The sequence below is a fragment of the Lycium ferocissimum genome, chromosome 3 (genome assembly GCF_029784015.1).
Source record: "Lycium ferocissimum isolate CSIRO_LF1 chromosome 3, AGI_CSIRO_Lferr_CH_V1, whole genome shotgun sequence".
Taxonomy (NCBI): domain Eukaryota; kingdom Viridiplantae; phylum Streptophyta; class Magnoliopsida; order Solanales; family Solanaceae; genus Lycium; species Lycium ferocissimum.
Window position 1 is genome coordinate 7159723 of NC_081344.1, and position 9735 is coordinate 7169457.

Sequence of the window (9735 nt, forward strand, 5' to 3'; positions counted from 1 at the left end):
GATCTTGACTTGATCGAATTCTTGCTCTGCGTTTAAGAATTAATTGCTCCAATTTTCTCTACACTGCCGGATTGTACCATAATATAGTTAACTAATACATGTATAAATAATAATGTAAGTATAAAATTTAAATATTAATGTATAAGATATGAAAATGTATTGCTATAAAATTAAGAAACAATTATTAATTGCATAAAAATGGTAGTATTACGCTGTACATGTGCAAAATAATGATTCTTGAAAATGACAATAAATTGAAATAATTCCTAAAATAAGGATAATCATCAATAAATCGTCGAAAAATGTAAAAATGCTATTCCGTGCTCTTTAACAAATCAGGGCCTCCCGAAACGTTAATTTTAAGCATGGCGAAACTCAAAAATTAGGTGTCAATAAAGCGATGTCATCACAAACGTACACAAATTTAAGTGCATTTCATTGATTAGCGACATCATTGTACATTACGGTATTGCATTAAAACAAAATTAGTCAAATTCCCTTCTAAAAGCCACATTGTCTGTACTTTACATTACTGCTTCAAAATATCTAAGTAAAATTCAAAAAGCAATTATATGCAGCCCCCTACTTTTCCTCACGTTTCCTCTTCCTCCTCCCAAACCATCTGCCAGTAACTTCTTTAGTCCCGCTAGTTGCATCGGCCTTTTGTTTTTTTCTTCCATAATCCCACTACAGGGATCCATACCTGGTGCGATGTATCTCAATGTCAATATTGTCTTTTGTGATTTCTTTACCATGCACGAAATAATCAACAAAAACTCCACAATCATCAAACAAAAAAACATATTATCCATGAGTCAATATAAAAGCAGTAAAAATAGTAAAGTAAAATAAAGTGAATAGAAAAAGATACCTATTGATTTGTTGTGGCAGGTTATCAACCAGATTTATCAGCAAAGCTGTCAATGCCCTTCTTAACATTAAATTTGGACTTTTATAGAAAGTATGGTAGCAATGTTTTGTAAGGTAACAGAGTTTTCATAACAAGTTGATCATTTTTTTAATCACGTTAGGAGTCGTACACATGGAAGCACCAATCACTGAAGGTAAAGACACCCAAAACCCAATGTACCAATTTAGATTTTCCCTGATCAACATAAATCGGGAACAACACATGATCAACTTTGTGCCAAGCTACATTTGCATCACAACAACAACCTCTAATGTACTCTTCTACTTCATGCTCTTTTGGGATCACAGAAAAATCTTGACCTTTTTTCTCAAACTCCATATAGAGTAAATAAAGCTTCTTACTGAGATAAAAGTCAGTTATAGGAAACTTTACGACAAGAGTAGGTCCATATTTTGCCTTCTTCCTCAGATAGTAAAATATGACATCCAAATGCTGAGACAAGAAAAGAAGAACGCTGAATATACAACACATATACCAAAAAATACAAACATATACAGCCATATACCAAAAGTATACATGCACATATACAGATTTATACAAACATATTCAAGCATTTACTTAAGAAATTAAATCTTGAAACTAGAATTAGAACATGCAAGAATACCCGAAACTCAGCGACTCGGAATAAAATATGGACACCACTGGAAACTGATTCCTTCTTTGCTCAGGAATGTTATACAAAGAATATGGGAAGTTCCCTTGCAAATAATAACCATGATTGAGGAAATCTAGAGCCTTATGGAAGACAGAACAATCATAGTATCTCATGTTTACAGGGAGGGCAATTAAGGGGAATTTGGAGACAGATCCTTCTATTCAAATCCTAAGGGAGGAGAGTAGGAAGGAGGTTTGTATATCTAACAATCTGTTACATTTTGCGGGTACAAATGTCAATTTTAAAATACCATAGAGATCAGTATACCAACAAAACATAACATTCAATTCCGAGGAAATGATATCATATTACCACCCGGAAATGTATGGCTGTAGCAAGGAAACAAGCAACACACAGGCACACGTAAAGATTCAGAAACAAATGAATGGCAAGCCCGAAGGCAATCAATATCAGCAATATAGCAACACTACAGGAGCAGAGGACGGCAAGTCCCAAGGAACAAAAATCCTCAAACGAGTACAATACATATACAGATTTATACAAAAATATACAAGCATTGATATATACTTAGATAGGCTACCATCTTTTCTTTTGTTGGACAAAAGTAAATATACAAACATATACAACAGTTTATGCTCACATATACAGATTTATACAAACATATGCAAAAACATGTCTGTGTATGTACATTAGGACATATACTCCCACTATACACAATTAAACAATTATACATTTTACGACAGAAAAATTGGTAATACCGTGTCTTTCAATGGTCGACCACTATGTGCAAGCGCCTCGAACCAGTCCTTCGTGTTTATATGACACGAGCCAAAAACAAAATCTTTGGGGAGATCATTTTTTCCGTCACGATACAGAGTTTTGGGACTTAAAAATCATGAAGAAAAGAACACCATCAAGACATTTGCAAAAGTGTAAAAACCAGAACATAAAAAGCTTAAAATGAGTAAAAGTTACCATCATGTCATAATCATCCCATCCTCAACGAATTCCATAAACTCTTGGGCCAAATCCGACAAGGGGTAAAATTCATCAATGTCGCTCATGAAAGGATGCTTGATATCAAAAATACACTTAGATGTCCCCGAATCAAAATCTTCCACATATGGATCTTGGGCTAATTTTCCTGGAAATTTCTTTCGTGCCAATTTTTCAGGAGTCACGTCTTTTTCTTCTACTTCTATGACGAGTGGTCTAGAAAGCCCAATCTGGGACATCTTTATCTTAGCAACCTCTTCATCACTAATATCCCAAGGTCTAGGGAGCACTGACTCGAGACATCTTTATATTGGCAAACTCCATCGTAATACCACACGGGGATCGTCCTTGACACCTATCAATGCTTCCACTTAGAAGAGGAAAAAGATTAATAAAAAATATAAAGGCATAGAAAGAAAAAGAAAGTTCATTGAAAAATACCAAGATGACATTGATAACTTTTCTCATTTTCCTTGACATTTGATTTTGTTTGGTCAGGTTGCATGTTTACTTTATGCACTTACTCAGGGGCCTCAACACCATCACTTGCTACCACTTAGACAGACAAAAAGATTAATCAAAAGGTTTCGATCCAAGGCGAGGAAGAAAAAAAGACCAAGTACAAGAAGAAAACTTACCGGGAAGACATTATAATTTGCTAATTTCCATTGATACATGACGCATTTGGTCAAATCGCAAGTTTAGGTCATGCATTTGCTTGAGGGGGGAACATCAGTACCCTCTTCATTTCCCTTGACACTTGACATTGTTTGGTCACCTTGCATATTTAGATCATGCGCTTGTTCGGGAAGGGAGAGGTCATTATTGTCAAACCCGTCATTGCCTAGCCCAAATGTATCATCCTTATCAGCATTGCCTTGATCACTCGGTTGCTTAATTTTCAGATGCTTGAATATGATTCCCAAGAAAGATACGATGTAAGTGTTGAGCGCCACAACTTTACCAATAAGATAGGAAAAGGAAAACAACATAATTAAATTAACAAGCATTTGTATACAAAAAACACAACTGACAACCTACAAAGATATTAAAGATGCAGTACCTTTGAAATGTCACTCCTCAACTGAGCAACTTCAGCCGTCAACCTACCACTGCTCCCGAAAGGATCGCATCTCAACACGAGTTGCTTCGTATTCTAAGGATGAGGTTGTTTAGGGCGCTCCCATGTCCCCGAGGATGTGTAGGGGTGAAATGTTAGTCTTCGTTTTTGAAAAAACGGGCAAACCACGAGCGAAGAAACATGCTCGGCATTGATATCTTCAAAAAAGCAGACAATTTTCAAGTTTATTTTTCCTCGGTGGTAGGAGAAATGTTGCGTACATAAAAGGCAAAAAATAGGTTAATTTTGTATAGTACATATAATCTTGTATCAGAGAATTTGATAAAAAAGGATACTTTGTCGATACTAGGCATGAGCACGTAGTCGATCGAGAACGTATACGTCGGAGAATCGGTCACTTTCCGATTAAGAATATGTGGCACATTATTGCTGACATGAACAACGAGTTTTTATCGACGTAGAGCGTTAACATTCGAAAAACCAGAGTACGTAGTGCAGGCGGGAACCCTCGGCTTTGTACATTGTCGAAAACTCACCTTTGTTTATCCACTTGTTGTTTTGAGAATCTCTTAGCATTTTTTTCCCAACATAAGTACGATATTCACCACTTTTAACAATATCAAAATCGCTTTGGTGATAGAGTGATCATTGGTATCTAGAGAATAAGAAATGGTGGATAGTGCCGTCAAACCCATCTTGAGCATCGTAAATCAAGGTTCCATTCCTTTTCCTTGAAGCGAGTAAACAGCGCTCTCGTTATTGATGTGTTTTACGGAAAATACGTTTCTGTCAACCCTCTTTTGGTGCTTGGTTTTGTCATACATAGTTGCGTAAATCTTCAACACACTTCAAACCGGTAATAACAACAAACTCTCCGTACGAGAAACTCAATATACAACAGATTGAGTTTAATCCTGACTCTCTTAACACTTTCTTTGGGGACAACCTCCCTCGGTAACATGTAATGTATAAGTTGGTTGCGAATCTTAAAAGGAGCGGTCTAAGAAATATCCAAAACAACTATCATGGAAGATTTGAGCACGTATCACTCAGTATTCCCTCGAAAAGCGACAATATCGGTCTTGGTATGACAACTAATCCTAGTCAAAAATGTTCATTCGGTTGTATATAAAGTCCATGACCTCCGTTGAAGAAAGAGAATAAAGAAATCGGTAAACAAAAGCGATACAAACACGATTGAGAAAAATATCAAACGCATAGACATATCGAGAATTATACAAGTTATGCAAACACTATACAAGCCTATACAAAAACACATTTTATCTAAATCGCATCAAATTTTACTACTAAAACCTTTTTGTTATTACTAAAACCAAGTATGCTAACCAAATTGACTACATGCTACTCATTCCCAGTTAAACTATGTTACTTGAGGATGAAACATAGATGTTGAACGGATAAGTGATAGAAAGTATACCTTCATTTCGAGATTTTCTTTCATTAAATTTACATCGAATAGATTCCACTTTGTTCTTTCGATAATGCATAAGAACAGATTGACAACATTGACGACCTTTTTTTTTTTTTTTTTCTTTTCTTTTTAAGCGGACGTCATCTTCGTCAACAAGTTTCAACCTCGCTTTAGCTTTCTCGGTCGACCATTTCTTAGTCTTCGGCTTTTGATATTCTTAACAAGGTTATCAACGCCTTCTTCGTCGTGAGCGGGTGATTCGCGTGCTTTCTTGCGGACAACTCTTTGTAGGAACAATAGGGGACTCGAAATCATCATCATTTTCAATATCAGGGGTCGAAGAAATTGCTTGATGTGCCAGCATTGTATTGAATCCTTCTACTGGCAATCTTCTAACAACTTCTAGATGCAGACATTTTGACCTTCAAACTCCAGGAAAAAGAAAACATGATAGTTAGAAACAAAATTCAGAAACAAAGCATAGAAACAACCAAATTAACCCACATTCTACCAAAATTCAGAAACAAACACTAAAAAACGACCAAAATCAACCCACATTCTACCAAAATTCAGAAACAAATCATAAAAACAACCAAATCGACCCACATTGTACCAAAATTCAGAATCAAACCATAAAAAACAACCAAAGTCAACCCACATTCTACCAAAATCCACAAAAAAAAAAAAAAAAAAAACATAAAAACGAACATGCATACTAAAATCGAAACAAAAAAAAGCTCGACAAAAGCTAAAAAAAAAAAAAAAAAAAAAAAAAAAGCAAACAAAAAGAATCCTATAACCACTGTGAAAAAATGAGGGAAATAATGATAGTTGATATACATGTACGAAGGAAAACATAGATCAGCAAAAAAGAAGAATGGGAAAGTATCATTACTTGAGCTTGAAGTTGATATCGTGAAGAAGAAGTAGGAAGAAAGAAAAGAAAGTAACGAAATTGGGGTTCTTTTAAGTGTAATGGGTCTTAAGTGTAATGGGCTAACAGAGTGTAAAGTAAATTAAGTTTACACTGAATGTGGGCTCTTTGCGGGTAAGAACTTCAAACATGCGCCCAATTTGATTGTAATTGAGCCCAAATTAACATACAGTGTAATTAACTCTTTATTTTTTTGTTTTAATTTTGTATAATTTGTTAGTCTTCAGGGTAATAGTATTGACTTGATTCTTTGTGAATTTTGTTTCAAATGAACACTGAGTCAGCTCCTTCTACTGATGGACGTTAGAGTACTGGATTAAGTAATTTCGATGTTGATGAGTTGATTATGTAAAATATCGATTTAGTGGCAAAACTATCGATTTCAGTTTTCTTCCGTCTCAAATTTCAGGTTGTCATCTTCTACCCTACCATACTTCTTTCTGTTATTGAGTTAATTTGTTACAAATAGTTGTGTTATATTATTAGGCTCATATATAATGTAGTTCGTTTTTTCCCTTCACCTTATTCTCTAGAGTGTATTTTCGTGCATCAATACCATCATAATTTTGACTTCTAATATCAACGGTGAAATTTTGTTCGTCATTTAATTTTGATCCTTAATTGTTAGGGTGTCAAGTTGGTGATCCTCTTTAATTATAATCTAATATTTAGGACTTCGAAATCACTAAAATTTTATTAAATTTTTTTCTTATTTGAACTAAGTACAAATCCTAAATATTGAAATTCGAGAATCGAGCAAGATTTTTACTTACACCTCTTTAAAAATAAATTTCACATTAGACAAAATAGTTATTTAGTTATTTTTATAATATTTAGGACTTTTAAATCAACTAAATTTGGTCACTAAATCTTTCTTTATTCGAAATATATAGAGAGTCCTAATATTTAAGAATTTGAAATTAATCAAAACTTTACCTTATATAAATTCTTTCCTTATTTGGGAAAATATGAAATAGTATAATTTGTGAAGAAAGGGTGTTATAAACGGAAAGAACACACCTAGGAATATAGTCCATTGAAAGATAAATTCATTTTGACACCAAGTTTAATCCTTATCAAGGACGTGGTGATGGGGATTAGTCTATTGAATGCACATGTATACGGAATTGTTAAGCCAAAAATCGGCCGAAGTTTTCTTTTATTTTGATCATTATATTTTAAATACTAGTTTTAGTACCCGCGCGATGCGCGGAAAATATTAAAAGAATATTAATTACTCTATTAAATTGTGATTTTACCTGTTTAACATATTTGATCATATTGCTTTAACAAACTTCTAACTAACATATTAATTTCAATGTAGTGTATCTACTAACTTGAACGCTGAATTGACAACCTTAGCTTACAAAGAATGGCTTTCATCAAAGTCCTCATCTATGTGGGGAACAGTTCACGCCTTACATTGAACACCATCTAAGCTACAACATGTTTTCGTCTCATTGTTGATAAAACAAACAATGAATGTTTATGAGGTAGCGAATTCAGTGTTCAAGTAATTATTTATATTTACAATGTATAATACTTCCTTGTGGGAGTGGATATTAAGAAATACAAGATGGATCTTGCTTTAAATTAATTAGGATTTGTTTGTTTTTTTTAAGAATTTAAACTTTTCTGAGACAATTCTTTATCTCTTCTCTAGTTTTGGTTACCTTTTGGATCCTGTTTTTTGGCTTGAATGTGAAAGTTACAAATGGTGTACCTAGGAAGGTAATATATTTGTTCTTAATAAAAGATACTTTTATTTTTCTATAGAAATTGATTCTCACTTACGTTAAGTAATAAACAAATTGGTTCAGAATATGATGTGGTTTGTTTGGTTTTGCAGGATAGGTTTATTTATAGTTGAGAATCGTCGTGATACTCTCTATAATAATAATAGTCTCTATTCGATTAGCAATCCTTGCATTTTGTTAGCACTTTTGTATGTTACCTCGTATGGTACTATTTTACTGAAAATTTACAATCTAACAACGATGAAAACTTTAACTTATTAACTTACCTTTTATAATAAAATTTGTATCCAAATAAAGCATTCACCAAACTTACCAACTTTAAACACTGTGAATAATTCAAACCATTTCCGACAAATAATTTTCTTGTTTCAAATATACGTTGTGAATTCAAAGGTCAACCTCCATTAGATCTTATTTTGAATTAGTGATGTCCTTGAGAAAACGTCTCATCAACATGCTTGGTCTCCTCTCTATCAAACCTGATGTTGACAGAATGAAAAAGAAAAAGATTAAGAAAGTCAATCACTTTTATATCATAATTATGCAAAAGAACATATAATCAAGGAATTACAATTGTAATACAAATTTATCATGTTATAACACTGAAAATTTTAAGCAATGAAAAGCAAAGGCGGTAGGAAGTTTGGAGAATTGGTTGATGGCGAGAGAGATAACATTGGGACATTTTATCACTCTTATTTGCTTAATAATTTGAACAAAAATAAATATACCATAATTATGTATGATTATTGATTGATAATCTATTATTTCATGCCTTATTTATGTGCCGCATCTTCTTACGTAACTTCCTCTCAAATCTCTCTTAATTAACTTCCCCTTAAATCTCTTTTAATTTTACAATTTGATTATATTTAACTGATTACTTAATTACCTCCATAAATCTCGGGAAGATTTTCTGGACTAATATAAGGCACCGATTGTTTTTCCTAATAGTGAATGTTGGTTTCCTAATATAGATTGCTTGAAATTATTATAGTGTTAAAATTTATCATTAACATTTTCGAGTATTATTTATTTACTTCAATTTATTTTAAAATTAATTTAAGGTATATATACCATGGTGTCCTAATTATATTTTTATTCTCTACTATAATATTTTAGTTAGTTTTCCCATTTACTGTTTTATCTATAATTCAAATTGTTGTTGATTTTGTTATCGAAAAGTTTAATAAAAGACAATTTCAAACTACTATAAAATTTGCTCGCTTAAGATGGCATATCGGTGATTTTTACACCAAATTTTTCTCAAATACTTTTCAACAAAAATTGGAAAAATATCTTTCTTAATGTTTGGCTAATCGTTTTTCTTTCTTTTAAAAAGCTAACTACCTTGGAAAGTAAATAAGGCAGATAATGTAAATATTTTAATTAGTTTTTTTTTTTCATTTATCAATTTATCCATAATCCAAATAAAATTATATTTTATTATAAATCTCAATATTTATTTAGTCCAAAACACAAATAGATAAATTCTTCTGTCTTAAATTTTAGTGGTATTATCACTAAGTAATTTTTCTATTAAGTGAAATAATCAATTAAATTTCTTTTTTCTGTCATAAAATTTTGAATCCACACGAGATTTTAGATGGCTTGCCACTTGTTCAAGATTATCCATATTATAGTTAAGTATCTGTTATTTATTTGTTTTCTAAACTAATTCAAATTATAATTGCCTTCACATTGTCTCTATTTTATTTTCATTGGAAAAATATATTTCTTAATGTTTGGTTAATCGTTTTTCTTTCTTTAGAAAGCTAACAAACTTGGAAAGTAAATAAGGAAAATAATGTAAATATTTTAATTAGTTTTTTTTTTTTCATTTATCAATTTATCCATAATCCAAATAATATTATATTTTATTATGAATCTCAATATTTATTTAGTCCAAAACACAAATCGATAAATTCTTCTGTCTTAAATTCTAGTGGTATTACCACTAAGTAATTTTTATATTAAGTGAACTAATC

The 9735-nt window shown here is 32.2% G+C and overlaps 2 long non-coding RNA genes across 2 annotated transcripts; both read right to left on the reverse strand.

Annotated features, from left to right (window-relative positions):
* Nucleotides 1-616: 616 nt before the first annotated feature.
* LOC132050889 (uncharacterized) lies at nucleotides 617-918 on the reverse strand. Its single transcript, XR_009413515.1, has 2 exons — nucleotides 872-918; nucleotides 617-703 (listed from the first exon to the last, which is right to left on the reverse strand). It is a non-coding gene; the product is annotated as an uncharacterized LOC132050889 (long non-coding RNA).
* Nucleotides 919-940: 22 nt separating this feature from the next.
* On the reverse strand, nucleotides 941-2856 carry LOC132050888 (uncharacterized). The gene is made up of 3 exons (XR_009413514.1): nucleotides 2523-2856; nucleotides 2306-2432; nucleotides 941-1363 (listed from the first exon to the last, which is right to left on the reverse strand). It is a non-coding gene; the product is annotated as an uncharacterized LOC132050888 (long non-coding RNA).
* Nucleotides 2857-9735: the final 6879 nt, after the last annotated feature.